Here is an 18,904-nt window from a genome sequence, read left to right on the forward strand (position 1 = left end):
TCGCCCGTAGCATAGAGCAAGAAGGGGAATCAAAGAGTCTGGCTGAAAGAGCAATTTGTTTTCATTTACAAGATGTGCATTGGTAAGGAATGGAATTCGATGGGCGGAGTCAGGACTGTCAAACATCTCCTCGTTAGTTCAGTATCCCCGCCTGTCACGTGGGAGACCGGGGTTCAATTCCCCGTCGGGGAGTGTACGCACTTTTTTGTTGATGTGGTTAACAGCCATGCAGTACAGACATTCAGAAAAAGAATGCCCCTGAACCACCTATAATGGAAAATACATTTTGGACAACTGTAAAGACTGTCTGTCGAGACCAGGAGGAACAGGGCGCAAACGCAAAGCAGGACATCTAAAGGAACTTATAAGTGGACGACCGAATGTTGGTGTCCATAAAGGCTTGCCATCGTTTCCTGGTTCTGGCTGTCCATGGAGCACATGAGTAAATTGTTCCTCTTTGCATGCATATTGCCCTGATGAAATCCAAGGGCCCTTATTTCTGTCAGTAGTGAGCGATTGTCTGATGAACAGTCTATCAACAGTCAACAGCTTGTTTGATCCCTTGGAGCTTCAGATTCCCAGGTAGTACTTTCCAGTTTCTCTCATCAACACGGCGTAAGGAACTATGTGAATTTGGGCAACTCATTGTTCACAGGATTGCCTTGCCATTTAATACTGAAATGGATGGCGTTGAATCATGCACGTTACCCGCCAGATCAGAAATGAATACACTACAAAAGATATGCCCCGTGTGAGGCTCGAACTCACGACCTTCAGATTATGAGACTGACGCGCTGCCTACTGCGACAACGAGGCACAAAAGTAACACTCCGTTGGGTGACAATGGCAGAGTCCACAATAAAGGGGTCAAGTCTGTGGAGACCAGGGGGAACAGGACGTAGACGCAAAGCAGGTCATCTAAAGGAACTTATAAGTGGACGACAGACTCTCCCCATTCTCTTCTGATGACAACATTTTAAATGAAATGTTGGTGTCCTTAAAGCCTTGTTATAGTTTCCTAGTTCTGGCTGTCTATGGAGCACATGAGTTGATTTTTCCTCTTTCCATCTATATTGCCTTGATGAAATCCAAGGACCCTTATTTCTGTCAGGCTTGCCATAGTTTCCTGGTTTTGGCTGTCCATGGAGCACATGAGTAGATTTGTCCTCTTCCCATCAATATTGTCCCGATGAAATCCAAGGGCCCTTATATCTGTCAGTATTGAGCGATTGTCTGATGAACTATCAACAGCCAACAGCTTGTTTGATCTCTTGGAGCTTCAGATTCCAAGGTAGTACTTTCCAGTTTCTCTCATCAACACCGCGTAAGGAACTATGTGAATTCGGGCTACTCATTAGAACTTAAAGGAAGTGCATTGGCCGGGAATCGAACCCGGGCCTCCCGCGTGGCAGGCAAGAATTCGACCACTGAACCACCAATGCTTACGTTGAGGTCTTCTTACCACTCTGAAAATAAAATCGGGCGGGAGTTCGATTCCCGGGCGAGGCAAGCGCAATTTTTGGAAAGGGCCTTTATCCCTGCCAATGTTGAATACCTGCCACACTCGAGGAAGGCTGTTGTTTATGTGCTAAAAGATTTTGCATTCAAGATCGGAAGAGAAAATTCACAGGATTGCCTTGCCATTTAATACTGAAAAGGATGGCGTTGAATCATGCACGTTACCCGCCAGATCAGAAATGAATACACTACAAAAGTTATGCCCCGTGTGAGGCTCGAACTCACGACCTTCAGATTATGAGACTGACGCGCTGCCTACTGCGCCAACGAGGCCCAAAAGCAACATTCTGTTGGGTGACAATGGCGGATTCCAGCATAAAGGGGTCAAGCCAAGACCTGTTCGAGAGGTCTAAAGGTCGAAACGTCAAACGCAGATGAGCTAACGCAGGGAAGAAAAGTAATCGCCCGTAGCATAGAGCAAGAAGGGGAATCAAAGAGTCTGGCTGAAAGAGCAATTTGTTTTCATTTACAAGATGTGCATTGGTAAGGAATGGAATTCGATGGGCGGAGTCAGGACTGTCAAACATCTCCTCGTTAGTTCAGTATCCCCGCCTGTCACGTGGGAGACCGGGGTTCAATTCCCCGTCGGGGAGTGTACGCACTTTTTTGTTGATGTGGTTAACAGCCATGCAGTACAGACATTCAGAAAAAGAATGCCCCTGAACCACCTATAATGGAAAATACATTTTGGACAACTGTAAAGACTGTCTGTCGAGACCAGGAGGAACAGGGCGCAAACGCAAAGCAGGACATCTAAAGGAACTTATAAGTGGACGACCGAATGTTGGTGTCCATAAAGGCTTGCCATCGTTTCCTGGTTCTGGCTGTCCATGGAGCACATGAGTAAATTGTTCCTCTTTGCATGCATATTGCCCTGATGAAATCCAAGGGCCCTTATTTCTGTCAGTAGTGAGCGATTGTCTGATGAACAGTCTATCAACAGTCAACAGCTTGTTTTATCCCTTGGAGCTTCAGATTCCCAGGTAGTACTTTCCAGTTTCTCTCATCAACACGGCGTAAGGAACTATGTGAATTTGGGCAACTCATTGTTCACAGGATTGCCTTGCCATTTAATACTGAAATGGATGGCGTTGAATCATGCACGTTACCCGCCAGATCAGAAATGAATACACTACAAAAGATATGCACCGTGTGAGGCTCGAACTCACGACCTTCAGATTATGAGACTGACGCGCTGCCTACTGCGCCAACGAGGCCCAAAAGCAACATTCTGTTGGGTGACAATGGCGGATTCCAGCATAAAGGGGTCAAGCCAAGACCTGTTCGAGAGGTCTAAAGGTCGAAACGTCAAACGCAGATGAGCTAACGCAGGGAAGAAAAGTAATCGCCCGTAGCATAGAGCAAGAAGGGGAATCAAAGAGTCTGGCTGAAAGAGCAATTTGTTTTCATTTACAAGATGTGCATTGGTAAGGAATGGAATTCGATGGGCGGAGTCAGGACTGTCAAACATCTCCTCGTTAGTTCAGTATCCCCGCCTGTCACGTGGGAGACCGGGGTTCAATTCCCCGTCGGGGAGTGTACGCACTTTTTTGTTGATGTGGTTAACAGCCATGCAGTACAGACATTCAGAAAAAGAATGCCCCTGAACCACCTATAATGGAAAATACATTTTGGACAACTGTAAAGACTGTCTGTCGAGACCAGGAGGAACAGGGCGCAAACAAAGCAGGACATCTAAAGGAACTTATAAGTGGACGACCGAATGTTGGTGTCCATAAAGGCTTGCCATAGTTTCCTGGTTCTGGCTGTCCATGGAGCACATGAGTAAATTGTTCCTCTTTGCATGCATATTGCCCTGATGAAATCCAAGGGCCCTTATTTCTGTCAGTAGTGAGCGATTGTCTGATGAACAGTCTATCAACAGTCAACAGCTTGTTTGATCCCTTGGAGCTTCAGATTCCCAGGTAGTACTTTCCAGTTTCTCTCATCAACACGGCGTAAGGAACAATGTGAATTCGGGCTACTCATTAGAACTTAAAGGAAGTGCATTGGCCGGGAATCGAACCCGGGCCACCCGCGTGGCAGGCGAGAATTATACCACTGAACCACCAATGCTTACGTTGAGGTCTTCTTACCACTGTGAAAATAAAATCGGGCGGGAGTTCGATTCCCGGGCAAGGCAAGCGCAATTTTTGGAAACAGTCTATCAACAGTCAACAGCTTGTTTGATCCCTTGGAGCTTCAGATTCCCAGGTAGTACTTTCCAGTTTCTCTCATTAACACCGCGTAAGGAACTATGTGAATTTGGGCAACTCATTGTTCACAGGATTGCCTTGCCATTTAATACTGAAATGGATGGCGTTGAATCATGCACGTTACCCGCCAGATCAGAAATGAATACACTACAAAAGATATGCCACGTGTGAGGCTCGAACTCACGACCTTCAGATTATGAGACTGACGCGCTGCCTACTGTGCCAAGGACATAGCTTTTGAGTCTATGTTTGATAACCGTGAAGTAGCCGAAATACACCCTGCGAACCGGGTTCGAATCCCACTCAATCCCTTGTATGTCAGAACATGCATAGATGTAAAGGTGGAGCTTGGAGCTTATTTATTATTTTACCACACTTTTAAATCAATGGATAATTTAAGTTCTTCACCATAATCATTCGTGATTCATTGTCTGTTTATATGATTGTACTTTGTAACATAATCTAAATCTTCAAAGTAACTCATGTTATCAAATCAATGAAGTTCAGAGTCAAATCTTTGCCTCTGAAATGTAGTGAAGTATTAAGGAGCATGCAAGGAAGTACATCATTGTACAGTACTTCTATAGATGTACTTCATATAGAATAGTACTTACTAGTAATATGACCAATATGTATGAGGATTATTGTGATGTTGTGCATTCACTATTATAATTACAACTTTTAATAAATGTATTAAAACTTAAGAACAAAGTATTAAGTAAATATAACAATAATGAAAGTGAAATATGATGATGAAATATTCAAAACAGAAACATCCATACTTGTTTTATATGTATTTATATATTTAAAATAAATAACAAATATTTAAAAGAAGTTAAAAATACAGAAACATCCAAAACTGTTTTATACGTTCTATGAGGTCACAACAACATTGTAATACCAATATAAACAATAATAATAATAAAAGTGTACCATATATAACATAACTAACTAAACAGTGCCATCAAATGTAAGGAAATAAAGTGTCAAATAAATAACAAAATGACCCACCGGCTCACAACATTTGGTCATTTAATGTGCATCCCCTCTCTTTTTTTCCCCATACCCTCTCTGCTCCAGCACAGCCCTCCAGTCCTCATAGGACTGGGTCTCGGAGTCTTGACAGTACCAATTTCCAAAGTACTGTGAATGGGCTGGTGGCTTCCTGTCTTGGTTGCACTTTTTACAAAGGATGGTGTCTGTCTTTTTGATATATTTTCGTTTGCCTGATCCCGATTGCTCCCTCTCCTCTTTTCTTTTCCTGTACTGCTGTGTGGTGTATGGCACGTTACTCTGACCGGATGTTAGCGCCTGAGCAGCTGATGGCAATGGCATGTTGAGAAGCATCATCTGAGGAAGCTGCACAGATGGTACCAAGTGGATGGATGTTCAAGTTAATAAGGATCCTTTAATAAACTTGACTACACTTATTAAGGTGAAGACAGTATTTCAGACAGTTTCAGTCATTTTAAAATGTTCTACTTAATGTAACAAACCTTTTAGTGCTCTCCACACCTGGTGCCACAATCTTTTTTGTTGCCCTGAATCGCCCCTGCTTCAGTGTGTTTTTGTGACGGGGTGGATAGATGGTCTTCCTCTTGTCGAAATCCCCCAGTGCCTGCCACAGAGTGATTATTTTGGTGCACTCGTCTCCACTTAAGGCCAGTAGGTGTTCTCGGAGACCAAACAAAAACGCTGCCAGCTCCTGGACGGCTCCATACCCCTCGATATTGTCAGGGCCAACACAATCCTACAAAGAAAGATAATTCAAACATATTTGATAGCAACAACAAATGCTATTAATTGTAACTGACATAACCCAGATTACAAGCATGTAAATAAACATAAGAAAGGTAAATTGGTCCTTATATCGACTGAGGTGGATTGTTGTGAGGACAGGGTGCTGGTGGAGGATGGAGGAGGGACCACAGACAGTGAGGACAGGGTGCTGGTGGAGGATGGAGGAGGGACCACAGACAGTGAGGACAGTGTGGAGGATGGAGGAGGGACCACAGACAGTGAGGACAGGGTGCTGGTGGAGGATGGAGGAAGGACCACAGACAGTGAGGACAGTGTGGAGGATGGAGGAGGGACCACAGACAGTGAGGACAGGGTGCTGGTGGAGGATGGAGGAAGGACCACAGACAGTGAGGACAGTGTGGAGGATGGAGGAGGGACCACAGACAGTGAGGACAGGGTGCTGGTGGAGGATGGAGGAAGGACCACAGACAGTGAGGACAGGGTGCTGGTGGAGGATGGAGGAGGGACCACAGACAGTGAGGACAGTGTGGAGGATGGAAGAGGGACCACAGACAGTGAGGACAGGGTGCTGGTGGAGGATGGAGGAGGGACCACAGACAGTGAGGACAGGGTGCTGGTGGAGGATGGAGGAAGGACCACAGACAGTGAGGACAGTGTGGAGGATGGAAGAGGGACCACAGACAGTGAGGACAGGGTGCTGGTGGAGGATGGAGGAGGGACCACAGACAGTGAGGACAGGGTGCTGGTGGAGGATGGAGGAAGGACCACAGACAGTGAGGACAGTGTGGAGGATGGAGGAGGGACCACAGACAGTGAGGACAGGGTGCTGGTGGAGGATGGAGGAGGGACCACAGACAGTGAGGACAGGGTGCTGGTGGAGGATGGAGGAGGGACCACAGACAGTGAGGACAGGGTGCTGGTGGATGGAGATGGAGGAGGGACCACAGACAGTGAGGACAGGGTGCTGGTGGATGGAGATGGAGATACAGAGGACGGTGCTTTTGATGAGGCAGCAGGTAACCTTGGAAGGTGGAAGGTGGGGACAGTGAAGTCCTGAAACTCCTCAGGTTCAGCATGACCTTCATGAACCTCTATTGCCACCTCGCTGCTCTCTGACTCTTGTATGGCCAGCTTGTAGTCCTGAAGAACTTGACCAGTTTGCTGGTAAAGGTACTCCACTCCAATCAGTTCCTCTTTCAAATCAAATAGAAATACAATTAGATAATACACCATCATATATATAATATCATTTTAAATATAAATGACTTCATCTAATTACTCTTGGTATTTAGATGATGTTATTTGCATATCAATCAGAAAACATAATGCAAGTGATAAAATGGTAGGCTATTAGTATACTACAAGCAAATAAAATATATATCTACCAGTGTATTTTCGTGGCCCAACATAAGGGATGATCTTCTTGCCTAGAACCTCCTCTGCCAGAGTATTCACCGCATGGCGAAGAAGGTGATTGTAGCAGTGTGGATGCTGCTGCTCGTCCCTGGTTGCTGCCACAGCCCGGTCCTCATTCCAGCGTGCCAGTCCATCCAAAAGATAGGCTTGGAAAAAGGTGTCACTTGCCAGAGTACCTGTAAAGTACATTTTGAAATGTATCGTGTTTTTATTTCAGATCATTTCAACATTTGTATAGATAAAAACACAGCTGTTATTTATTCCAATCCAATGGTGATTAATCTAACCATAGGATGAGAAGCCTATAAGTAGCCTATATTTTTGTATGAAAAACTCGACCTTCATACTAACTATTTAATAATTTCCTCTCAATTATAGTGTATTAAAGTACCTTATAATGGAAACAGGCCTGCCTACTCAAGTACAAGTATTTCAAAATATAAGGTGGTGTATTTCATAATATAAGGTGGTGTTAACTGCATTGTAACAACTGCATTTTAACTGCCCTTCACTGTCCCCCCCGGACTTTCATTGTTTACAGGTGAGGTTTAGTATTTAAATTAATGGTAAAATAAAAACAGATGTCGCGGTTACAGTCAAGGGCAAGATTTGTTTTGCCCTTGTTTTATTTGTATATATATCATGCTGGTAAAGCTCGCTTAAAGACTAAATGCACTTTTAAAACACGTCGGTGGCTGCCGGTGACGGACAATAAAAGAAGCTCCGCTCGTTCGCTCCCGTCCGAGATTCTCTCTAGCTCGTAGTTATGTTAGTCCTTAACTTAAGCTGGGTCATGTCATTAACAGGCATGTTCTTTAGCCAGATATGTCAACATTACATTGACGAAACATGTACATAATAATCCGCTACCGGTAAACATCACATACATGGAAAGGTTACGGCGGGACATGTCCGGTTCGCTAGTCATTAGTAAAATGTCCCCGTGCAACATGTTGTTTAGTTAACATATATCTATACATCTAATATGACAGTTTATAAGCATTGACAACACAGTCAAAGGATGATGTACTTACTTTCGTGATGTTGGGAAAAAGTGAATCGCTCGCTCGCGGCGTCCGCAGAGTAGCCCCGCCTACGGAGACGCTGATTGGTCAATTCTTGGTTGCTGCGGGAGCAATTCTTGGTAGCAATACGGCCGCTGATTGGCCAGAGCTCTCAATTCTTGGTTGAATCTTGGTAGCAGACGTGAACGTGATTGGCTGTCGCTACCAAGAATGAGCTCGACTCACAGGCGACCGAGAGCGCCAACGAGGCCCAAAAGCAACATTCCGTTGGGTGACAATGGCAGAGTCCAGCATAAAGGGGTCAAGCCAAGACCTGTTCGAGAGGTCTAAAGGTCAACAGTCAACAGCTTGTTTGATCTCTTGGAGCTTCAGATTCCAAGGTAGTACTTTCCAGTTTCTCTCATCAACACCGCGTAAGGAACTATGTGAATTCGGGCTACTCATTAGAACTTAAAGGAAGTGCATTGGCCGGGAATCGAACCCGGGCCTCCCCGCGTGCTCCATGATATCGCATGAACGCTTTCCCATTCATTCTCTATGGCACTGATGAATCCTTGCCGATGTAATATATATTTGGCCGCGAGTGGCGCTGTGGCGCACTTTTGCCAGTGAGACCTGTCTGCTCCTCCCCGCCCCCCTTCAGTGAGTGAGTGAGTGATTGAGAGACAGGACAGCGACTTTTTCAACTCCTGACATTACGACCAAAATATAAGGTAAGTTATAGTAACATTAATTAACAGAGAAGCGACATGTAATGTTATGTTATCTGGGCTTTGTCTCACGTGTTTTAGTTTCAATGAACGCTATAAAGTGGTCCGTGTTTCCTACCTGTATCGTGTCTAACGGCTGCATGCACACACGGCACTTTTGGATGAATGACATGTTATTGTAAAGTTAATTCAACTTAAGCCGCTTAAAGTTCATGTGGTAGGATTTCTGTGTGAGTTTATTGTGTTTCTGTTGACTTGGTGAGGCGAAATTACCGCGAGTTACTTGTGGCGAAATCCTCCGTGTGTGTGCGTTTATATTAATGTATATTTAATAGGGGTGTAACGGTACACGTACCCGTACCGAAATTATTCGGTACGGGCCCTTCGGTTCGGTACACGTGTGTACCGAAGTGTACCGAACGCATATAACGTTAAACGTAAAAAAATGAGAACGTGAACAACTTCTTGGAAGCATTCTCAGGTGCTGCGTCGCAGCATTCAGAGTAATTTCCTCACATTGGGCTCATCGCGTCATAGAGCGAGCAAGTCATTTCATTGGACGAGCTGGTCAGAGGGATGCGTTCAATTGTTGTCAGTAATTTGAGGAACTGTCGAAATGGCGAACGCAGATAAAGTTGAGCTCGAAAATCCTCCAGCATCATTGAAGTGTCCGGTTTGGGAACATTTTGGTTTCGCAGTTACGAACAAGGATGACGGACAAAGACAGGTGGACCGAACCAAAGCTGTTTGTCGGCATTGTTCAACTAAAATTGGTTACGCGGCTGGCAACACATCAAACTTGCACACTCTTGAAAAGGCATCACCCGAACGTGAATGTCACCGGTACCAAAAGACTGAAGTGCAAACCCAACTCCCGCTAGCATTTAGCCTCCACCACTCGCAGAAACTTCAGACCGAGCCAAAGCTATTACAAACGGCAAATATCCTTATGTTGCCATGTTAGCAAAGCGCTACCTGGCTGTATATGCTACCTCTGTCCCTGGAGAGGGTTTTCTCCACAGCAGGAGACATTGCTAGTGCCAGCAGATCTGCCCTTTCGGCAAGCAATGTGGACAAGTTCATCTTTCTTTAGAACAACATGAAAATACAATGACAAGCAAGTCCTAATGTCAAACTGGCTGCTTAGGTGCTAGTACAGTTCAAATACAGATTATTTCAGTTAATCGAAAAGCTGCACCTTAATGTTTATGTTATTATATTTTATATTCATTTGAGTGAATATTCATAGTTTAATAATAATTAAAAACCCAAAACTAATAGTTTATGTTTTGTGAGTACTAGTACAGTAAAGTTCAAATACAGATTATTTCACTACTTCAATTTTGTTAAACTACTTTTCTTTTGTATTTACTTTTTAATATTTACTTGCACTACATTTGTCTGTTTTTCTGTCTTATTGGGTTGCACTGTTGGAGAAGCCTGTGACCTACGATTTTCATAGACAAAACTACTCAGGGACAGACTGGCCAGAATACATCTTCTTTTTAGATAGGACACTTCACACTAAAGTGTTACCTGGGTCACATGGCTGGGGGGAGGCAGCTGAGATGCTGGAACAAAGGCAGTTGAGGTGTGAATTCAGCCTTGGCTGAGTTCCCTTTGATAGTTGAAATGGTTTGACCCATGGGGGGTAATTGAAGGGGAAATAGTTTGTTTCAACAAACACACAGCTCCATGCATACAGGAACAAAGATCAGCCATGTCTGATCTACATGTATCAGAGCACAATGTGAATGTGCAGACAGTTAAAGCTAGGGCTGAGATGTTAACGCCATAATGTCTGCTCTCTGGTACACCCCCCCTGTGAACATCATTAACTCACTGATATATAGATAAAATGCAAAAACACTGCTCGTTTTTCCCTGGGAGGATGACTGTCACATTGCGCAAGGGTCCGCTGGGAGATCTGCGGCAGGATCCCACAGATGCAGCCAGACAACGCGTCTCTACAGGACCAGCATGCACCGTGAAGGAGGCAGTGGTCAAGCTAAACGCTCACCGTAATGCGTATGAGAGGAGGGGATGCTTCTGATAGGACGGAGGTGGCTGGAGAATACATCCTGCAGTCTGGGAAGTATAAGGGCAAGTCCTTCCGCTGGCTCCTTGAAAAGGACATTGGGTATACCATGTACCTGATCACGAACCAGCAGAAGGAGGAGGCTGCAGGATTGTTCATGGCAGAGGGCACAGCAAGGACAGCCTTCTGTCTTTCCTGAGCTACGCCCTCAGCTTTGGGGAGATCCAGTTACTTCGGGACTATGAGGCGAGGAAAACAGTTGTTGTTGTTGTTGCCGCAGCAGCAGTGTCAGAGGATGAGCAGCTGGTCGGCTTTGGCAATCGCGCCAAAAACACCTGGAGAGACATTTGGGACAGCAGGGATGATGGCTATGCCGCCTTCATCGTGAAGAAGAAATGTGCTGCAGGTACAAGGATGCATAGGCTGCAACAGTACCTGCAGAAGAAGCTGCACCCCCCCTCTGGCTCCACCACGACACATCCCTCACTTGCTCCTGCTGAGGCCATGGGTGAGTCTGGTTTGTTGTTAGCGTTGTCAGAAATATGCTGTTGGTTAAGTATTGTTTATTAAAACATAGGGAATACACTTCCATTATGTCTCGTCTGTTTGCATATAGGGATGGATCGAGATGAAGCGCTGGAGCAAGCTGAGTATCTCTCCCTCTAAACATGTGCAGAGCTGTGAGTGAACATGTTGTCTGCTTGTTTTGCCTGAAGATTTAAAATCATGTGTAGTTCAGCCGGTTCGCTATTACTCGTTTGTTTTTGTGACGAAGGTAACTTCGTCACTGTGAATTGACGGCTTTGGGCCTGGTAACTCAGCACTTGGTTAACAGTTTTGCACTTTATTAGCATGATTGCACAGTACCGTTTGGCATGGCATATTTGCACATTTTATATAATTTATACTAATTATTGAGATAGTATTTATTAAAGGATTAAACTGTATTAATTCAAATGTCGTCTGGCAGGTGCTGGTCGGGTCCTCGGCTCCGCCTGACAAGATAGGGGAGTTAGAGAGAGCGCCGAAAGTGCTTATGCTGGGGTAGAATGACAGCGGTTAAGAATAATCCGGGTGCAAATAATATGTGGGGGGTGTAGACATCATAGCGTTAAGTGGCATTAATTGTACAAGTGCTGACTGCGTTTAGTTTGGTTTGTATGGGTGTACTTCGGTTCAGTTATATGTTTCTGTTTGAAAAGTGTTCCCCCTCCCGTTATGTCTGTTGCTGGATTGTGTGCACCTGGTGCCCTGTGTTGTCTCCTCCCCCCTCACCTGTGTCAAGTAGCTGATTAGTGTGTGTGGGTATTTAGGCTCTGTTTCCCTGGCTGTTAGGGTGTGTGAGATCCTGGTGGCTGTGCTCATGTGAACAGCAGATTGAGGCTGTGTCATGGTTGTGAGTAATAAATGCCCACACCGGCTTATATTCGAATTCTCTGCCTCTTTCTCCTTGCTTGGTCGGGCCGCTCAACGGTCAGCTTCACAATTGGTTTGGAGAAGTGGGATTAACCAAGCGAGGAGGTCAAAATGACGAGAGGAAAGAAGAGGGACCAAAGAGAGGAACCACGGCTGGGGGTGGCTATGCCTGGAACTGACCAGGGGGCCACGGCTGCTGAAGCAGCAGGAGATGCAAGACAAGCAGGAGGAGACGAGAGACAAGCAGGAGGAGCAGCGTTTGCAGGCCGAGGAGGCGGACCCGGACCCACGAAGAGTCGACAGAACCTGGGTCGTGCTAGAGGCAGACCAACGCCTTACAACAGGCCAAAACAGCTTCCGGATAAGTGGCAGCACGACATGTTTGACAATGGCTTCACTGGCTTCAGGGGCCCCGCTGGAGGTGGCGGCGTTGAAAGCGGGTGGCTGACTGGTTGTCCCGAAGCCGAGACTTTTAAGACACTGTGCTTCCTGGGGAGAGGGGTAAGGAAATGTGACGAAGGTAACTTCGTCACTGTGAACTGACGGCTTTGGGCCTGGTAACTCAGCACTTTGGTTAACAGTTTTGCACTTTATTAGCATGATTGCACAGTACCGTTTGGCATGGCATATTTGCACATTTTATATAATTAATACTAATTATTGAGATAGTATTTATTAAAGGATTAAACCGTATTGATTGAAATGTCGTCTGGCAGGTGCTGGTCGGGTCCTGGGCTCCGCCTGACAAGATAGGGGAGTTAGCGAGAGCGCCGAAAGTGCTTATGCTGGGGTAGAATGACAGCGGTTAAGAATAATCCGGGTGCACATAATATGTGGGGGTGTAGACATCATAGCGTTAAGTGGCAGTAATTGTACAAGTGCTGACTGCGTTTAGTTGGGTTTGTATGTGTGTACTTCTATTCAGTTATATGTTTCTGTTTGAAAAGTGTTCCCCCTCCCGTTATGTCTGTTGCTGATTGTGTGCACCTGGTGCCCTATGTTGTCTCCTCCCCCCTCACCTGTGTCTTGTTGTGCTGATTAGAGTGTGTGTATTTAGGCTCCGTTTCCCTGTCTGTTGAGGAAGCAGGGACTGTGGGTGAGATGCTGGTGGCTGCAGGCTGGGCTCACGTGAACAGCAGCAGCAGCAGCAGCAGCAGCAGCAGCAGGATTGAGGCTGTGTGTGTAATGCGTTCATGTTTTAATAAATGCCCACACCGGGTTGTATTTTTGGACGTTCTGCCTCTGCCTCCTTGCTTGGTCGGGCCGCTCAATTGTCAGCTTCACAGAGATGTATTCTCTCAACATCAATATGAGAGACGGTGTGTTTCACTTCATGAGGTCAGCAGGTGGAGTAAAGACGGGTGATGTTTGGTCTCACTAACATCATTACTTATTTCTATATTGCCATAATATGAATAAACTGACACACTCTTCTGTTTTAGTACCGTCTGCTGCCCTCTCCGCTGAACTGAAGGCTTCGCTGGTAGAAGGTAATGCATTATATTACTGTTTACATCTAAACCCTGACTCACCTGCACCTGTCCAGCATGCTGATGAGTCTGCTGGCCCTCCCTCCATGCAGCCCCTGCTCTGCCTGGAAAGACACGTGTGCCCCTCCCAAAGGAGCTGGTGTTCCTGATGCCGGAACCATCCGCCCGACGCCAACAGGGACCCACACCACTGTTCCAGGTGTGTGTGTGTTTGACTCGTTGCCCCTTGTACGGTTTGCTGACTGCGGTGAAGATGCCAAGTGTCATACGACATTATTTCTTTATTTTACTGTTGATAATAACGACATGTTTTAATACTTTCTATAGCGGCTCGTGAGGTTTCTGCAGAAGCCCTGTCGACCGACACTGCATCCACCAGCTGCGCCACACAACGTGAGTGATACTAACAATAGTATCACATGTTTGAGGCACCTTCAAGTGTTTGAATGATTCTCATTTGGATGTGTACTTGCTAAAAATAATTTTTCTAAAAATCACATTGTAATTATTTGCCATGTGTTTTTATTTCTTGTCTGCCTAGGTCAGCCATTACCCAGGCCATCAACGGCCCCAGCTGTCCGCCTCCTCCTCCTCCTCCTCCTCCTCCTCCTCCTCCTCCTCCTCCTCCTCAGCTTCCTGCCTACAAACCAGGATGTCAGTCATTGGAACTGTTCGCCGCAGCAGAGGATCTGGATGAAGATGGAGCTGCAATCCATGGGGCTCTGGCCAGGCTCCGTTCCTGTACGCAACAAGATGGTGTCATTGTGGCGTGGCCCTCCCAGCCAGAGCTGATTGACAGCGTCTATGATTTCCCCTGCGCCAAGTACTTTCAGCTCCATCCCTTTTTCATCTGGAAGCCAGAAAATGACAATTTGATGGGAAGGCCGAGGAACAACTACACTCTGCCGTGTATCGACGGCTGTGCTCAGCCTCAAATTGCCTCTGCCGGTGTTGGTAGGCCGCGTGTTATTGTCGGCACCACCGGACAGTACTACTTGCTGTCTTCAAGGCTCTGCTGCAAAGGCTGCCGGAAGAGGTGGTATGCCGACAACCCATCCTGGCTGGAGAAGCTCCCCAAGAGGTGCACCAACCTGCTGCCAGCAGTACTGACTCACAAGAAGGCCATCTGTAAGTCGGTGCTGGACGAGCTCCGGCGCAGCGGCAAGTCGCCCACTGATATGGCAAAGCAGATCACGGAGTTGATGCACCTCAAATATGAACGTGCTGACCTGGCGTACCTCCTCAGCTGTAAGAACATCATGGACGGTGAGGAAGGAAAGTACGACCAGAAGACAATTACCCAGTTCCTTCAGCAGGAAACCAAGCCGGCTCCCTTGGGAGAGTACGGAGACTCCTGATGGCTGGTACGGGATCTCTGTGTCCGCACACTACCTGACAGACTGCCTCCTGCATGAGTACGAACACCAGCAGGGCGCCATCACCAAATTACTGCACGGGAACTGGAAGCTATGAAGCAAAGGGTGGAGGCAAGAGTCCAGCAAAAAGAAAGAACACTGAGCCAGAGCATAAAGGCCGAAAATGCGGATTTTGTCGAAAGGAACTTAAGCAGGGCCCAAACAGTCCTCACATTCACACAGGATTCCCAGGAGTAGCAGGGAAGTATGTGTACTGTCCTGCTAAAGTGTTATCAATATACAGGGAACAGGGCATGGAGAAGCAGATGACCTGGAAGAGCTTCAAGGAGTCTGCTTTTTATGAGGCTGAAAAGGGAAAATGACAAGGTTTTGTTCATGAATAGGGATATCACTTCTGTTGTTTTCCTCCTGTGTGTCTGTTAATGCCAAATTGTCATCCTGTGTGTTTAAAACATTTACATTATATCATTCTCTATTTACTACTGCTTTATTTACTTTTTTATATTTACTTTATTAACAAAATATGATTTACTTTATTTACTTCTACCTTATTTTGTTACTTATATATTGTATGTTTGTACATAATCTGCTTTGTTTCTGTTGTCTACAATAAAGATGTTTTCTTGATTAATATCTACATGTCTCATTCATAAGTACATTATTTATACTACATGGTCCATATCTTAAATATAAATAATACCTTCGAGTTTTTCTTTTGAAGGTAATAAATAAATAATAAACACAATAATAGTTACTATAAGAAATTAGGATTCACATTTCTTGATTCATAGATAGCTCTTTATCTTTGATTATGTATCACAGACTTTGCCCCAACCGGGTCTCGAACCTGCGAACAGAAGAAATATCAGCTGGCTAAGATGGTGGTTCAGCACCATGGAGAGCATCAGTAATGCTGCGATTTTATTGGCTGTCACTCTATGCCACCTAAGCACGTCTTGCCCGGGGAGACCCCAATGGATTTCTAGTCCATCGCCTTAACCACTCGGCCACGACAACCTAGATCTGTTGAACAAATGCGAATGTCGGTCTTTCATACAGTCCTTCATTCTACCAACTGAACTATCAAGGGAGCAAACCTTTATTGTTTGGCCTACCGATAGGTGGTGAAAAATCATGCTCAACAAGACATTGCCTTGCAAAGAGTGTCCGAGTGGGGAACTCAGGTTGGTTTCTTCAGTCCCTCCAAATAATTTGGTTCTGTTTGCTTCATCTGACCGTGACTTTCAACCCAAGCCAGAGAAGTTTACGGTGAAAATGTAAAATGGTCAGATTGAGAGTCCGCACTTCCGTTTCTCAGACCGTGGTATTGGGGAGTTTCAAACTGATAATGTTCTCTGTTGCACGTGAAATATCTCTGCAGCTAAGTATACAAATGTTTTCTTTGTGAGTTCCCGTTGCTCAAAAGCATGTATCGTTGTCGGTAGGATTCGAACCTGCGCGGGGAGACCCCAATGGATTTCTAGTCCATCGCCTTAACCACTCGGCCACGACAACCTAGATCTGTTGAACAAATGCGAATTTCGGTCTTTCATACAGTCCTTCATTCTACCAACTGAACTATCAAGGGAGCAAACCTTTATTGTTTGGCCTACCGATAGGTGCTGAAAATCATGCTCAACAAGACATTGCCTTGCAAAGAGTGTCCGAGTGGGGAGCTCAGGTTGGTTTCTTCAGTCCCTCCAAATAATTTGGTTCTGTTTGCTTCATCTGACCGTGACTTTCAACCCAAGCCAGAGAAGTTTACGGTGAAAATGTAAAATGGTCAGATTGAGAGTCCGCACTTCCGTTTCTCAGACCGTGGTTTTGGGGAGTTTTCAAACTGATAATGTTCTCTGTTGCACGTGAAATATCTCTGCAGCTAAGTATAAATGTTTTCTTTGTGAGTTCCCGTTGCTCAAAAGCATGTATCGTTGTCGGCAAAATTCGAACCTGCGCGGGGAGACCCCAATGGATTTCTAGTCCATCGCCTTAACCACTCGGCCACGACAACCTAGATCTTTTGAAGAAATGCGAATTTCGGTCCTTCATACAGTCCTTCATTCTACCAACTGAACTATCAAGGGAGCAAACCTTTATTGTTTGGCCTACCGATAGTTGCTGAAAATCATGCTCAACAAGACATTGCCTTGCAAAGAGTGTCTGAGTGGGAGCTCAGGTTGGTTTCTTCAGTCCCTCCAAATAATTTGTTCTGTTTGCTTCATCTGACTGTGACTTTCAACCCAAGCCAGAGAGGTTTACGGTGAAAATGTAAAATGGTCAGATTGAGAGTCCGCACTTCCGTTTCTCAGACCGTGGTTTTGGGGAGTTTCAAACTGATAATGTTCTCTGTTGCACGTGAAATATCTCTGCAGCTAAGTATACATGTTTTCTTTGTGAGTTCCGTTGCTCAAAAGCATGCATCGTTGTCGGCAGGATTCGAACCTGCGCGGGGAGACCCCAATGGATTTCTAGTCCATCGCCTTAACCACTCGGCCACGACAACCTATATCTGTTGAACAATGCGAATTGTCGGTCTTTCATACCAGTCCTTCCATTCTACCAATGAACTATCAAGGGAGCAAACCTTTATGTTGGCCTACCGATACGTTGCTGAAAATCATGCTCAACAAGACATTGCCTTGCAAAGAGTGTCCGAGTGGGAGCTCAGTTGGTTTCTTCTGTCCCTCCAAATAATTTGGTTCTGTTTGCTTCATCTGACCGTGACTTTCAACCCAAGCCAGAGAAGTTTACGGTGGAAATGTAAAATGGTCAATTGAGGAGTCCGCACTCCTGTTCTCAGACCGTGGTTTTGGTGAGTTGTCAAACTGATAATTTCTCGGTTGCACGTGAAATATCTCTGCAGCTAAGTATACAATGTTTTCTTTGTGAGTTCCCCGTTTGCTTAGAAGCATGTATCTTTGTCGGCAGGATTCGAACCTGCGCGGGGAGACCCCAATACATTTCTAGTCCATCGCCTTAACCACTCGGCAACGACACCTAGATCTGTTGAACAATGCGAATGTCGGTCTTCATACAGTCCTTCATTCTACCAACTGAACTATCAAGGGAGCAAACCTTTATTGTTTGGCCCTACCGATAGGTGCTGAAAATCATGCTCAACAAGACATTGCCTTGCAAAGAGTGTCCGGGAGTGGGGAGCTCAGGTTGGTTTCTTCTGTCCCTCCAAATAATTTGGTTCTGTTTGCTTCATCTGACCGTGACTTTCAAACCCAAGCCAGAGAAGTTTACGGTGAAAATGTAAAATTGTCAGATTTAGAGGTCACACTTCCGTTTCTCAGACGTGGTTTTGGGCGAGTTTCAAACGATAATGTTCTCTGTTGCACGTGAAATATCTCTGCCGCTAAGTATACAAATGTTTTCTTTGTGAGTTCCCATTGCTTAGAAGCATGTATCGTTGTCGGCAGTATTCGAACCTGCGCGGGGAGACCCCAATGGATTTTCTAGTCCATCGCCTTAACCACTCGGCCACGACAACCTAGATCTGTTGAACAAATTCGAATGTCGGTCTTTCATACAGTCCTTCATTCTACCACCTGAACTATCAAGGGAGCAAACCTTTATGTTTGGCCTACCGATAGGTGCTGAAATCATGCTCAACAAGACATTGCCTTGCACAGAGTGTCTGAGTGGGGAGCTCAGGTTGGTTTCTTCAGTCCCTCCAAATAATTTGGTTCTGTTTGCTTCATCTGACCGTGACTTTCAACCCAAGCCAGAGAAGAGTTTACGGTGAAAAATGTAAAATGGTCGAATTGAGAGTCCGCACTTCCGTTTCTCAGACCGTGGTTTTGGGGAGTTTCAAACTGATAATGTTCTCTGTTGCACTGAAATATCTCTGCAGCTAAGTATAAATGTTTTCTTGTGAGTTCCGTTGCTCAAAAAGCATGTACGTTGTCGGCAGGATCGAACCTGCGCGGGGA

At 45.5% G+C, this 18,904-nt stretch overlaps 10 non-coding genes across 10 annotated transcripts; all 10 read right to left on the reverse strand.

Annotated features, from left to right (window-relative positions):
• Positions 1-743: 743 nt before the first annotated feature.
• Positions 744-816, reverse strand: trnam-cau (transfer RNA methionine (anticodon CAU)). Its single transcript has one exon. It is a non-coding gene; the product is annotated as a tRNA-Met (tRNA).
• A 555-nt stretch (positions 817-1,371) lies between these two features.
• On the reverse strand, positions 1,372-1,442 carry trnag-gcc (transfer RNA glycine (anticodon GCC)). The gene has a single exon. It is a non-coding gene; the product is annotated as a tRNA-Gly (tRNA).
• A 276-nt stretch (positions 1,443-1,718) lies between these two features.
• Positions 1,719-1,791, reverse strand: trnam-cau (transfer RNA methionine (anticodon CAU)). Its single transcript has one exon. It is a non-coding gene; the product is annotated as a tRNA-Met (tRNA).
• Positions 1,792-2,662: 871 nt separating this feature from the next.
• Positions 2,663-2,735, reverse strand: trnam-cau (transfer RNA methionine (anticodon CAU)). The gene has a single exon. It is a non-coding gene; the product is annotated as a tRNA-Met (tRNA).
• A 788-nt stretch (positions 2,736-3,523) lies between these two features.
• trnag-gcc (transfer RNA glycine (anticodon GCC)) lies at positions 3,524-3,594 on the reverse strand. The gene has a single exon. It is a non-coding gene; the product is annotated as a tRNA-Gly (tRNA).
• A 299-nt stretch (positions 3,595-3,893) lies between these two features.
• On the reverse strand, positions 3,894-3,969 carry trnam-cau (transfer RNA methionine (anticodon CAU)). Its single transcript has one exon. It is a non-coding gene; the product is annotated as a tRNA-Met (tRNA).
• A 12,430-nt stretch (positions 3,970-16,399) lies between these two features.
• trnas-aga (transfer RNA serine (anticodon AGA)) lies at positions 16,400-16,481 on the reverse strand. The gene has a single exon. It is a non-coding gene; the product is annotated as a tRNA-Ser (tRNA).
• A 414-nt stretch (positions 16,482-16,895) lies between these two features.
• trnas-aga (transfer RNA serine (anticodon AGA)) lies at positions 16,896-16,977 on the reverse strand. The gene has a single exon. It is a non-coding gene; the product is annotated as a tRNA-Ser (tRNA).
• Positions 16,978-17,387: 410 nt separating this feature from the next.
• On the reverse strand, positions 17,388-17,469 carry trnas-aga (transfer RNA serine (anticodon AGA)). Its single transcript has one exon. It is a non-coding gene; the product is annotated as a tRNA-Ser (tRNA).
• Positions 17,470-18,379: 910 nt separating this feature from the next.
• trnas-aga (transfer RNA serine (anticodon AGA)) lies at positions 18,380-18,462 on the reverse strand. The gene has a single exon. It is a non-coding gene; the product is annotated as a tRNA-Ser (tRNA).
• Between the last annotated feature and the right edge of the window lie 442 nt (positions 18,463-18,904).

Source organism: Pseudochaenichthys georgianus, unplaced genomic scaffold, assembly GCF_902827115.2.
Source record: "Pseudochaenichthys georgianus unplaced genomic scaffold, fPseGeo1.2 scaffold_718_arrow_ctg1, whole genome shotgun sequence".
Lineage (NCBI taxonomy): Eukaryota > Metazoa > Chordata > Actinopteri > Perciformes > Channichthyidae > Pseudochaenichthys > Pseudochaenichthys georgianus.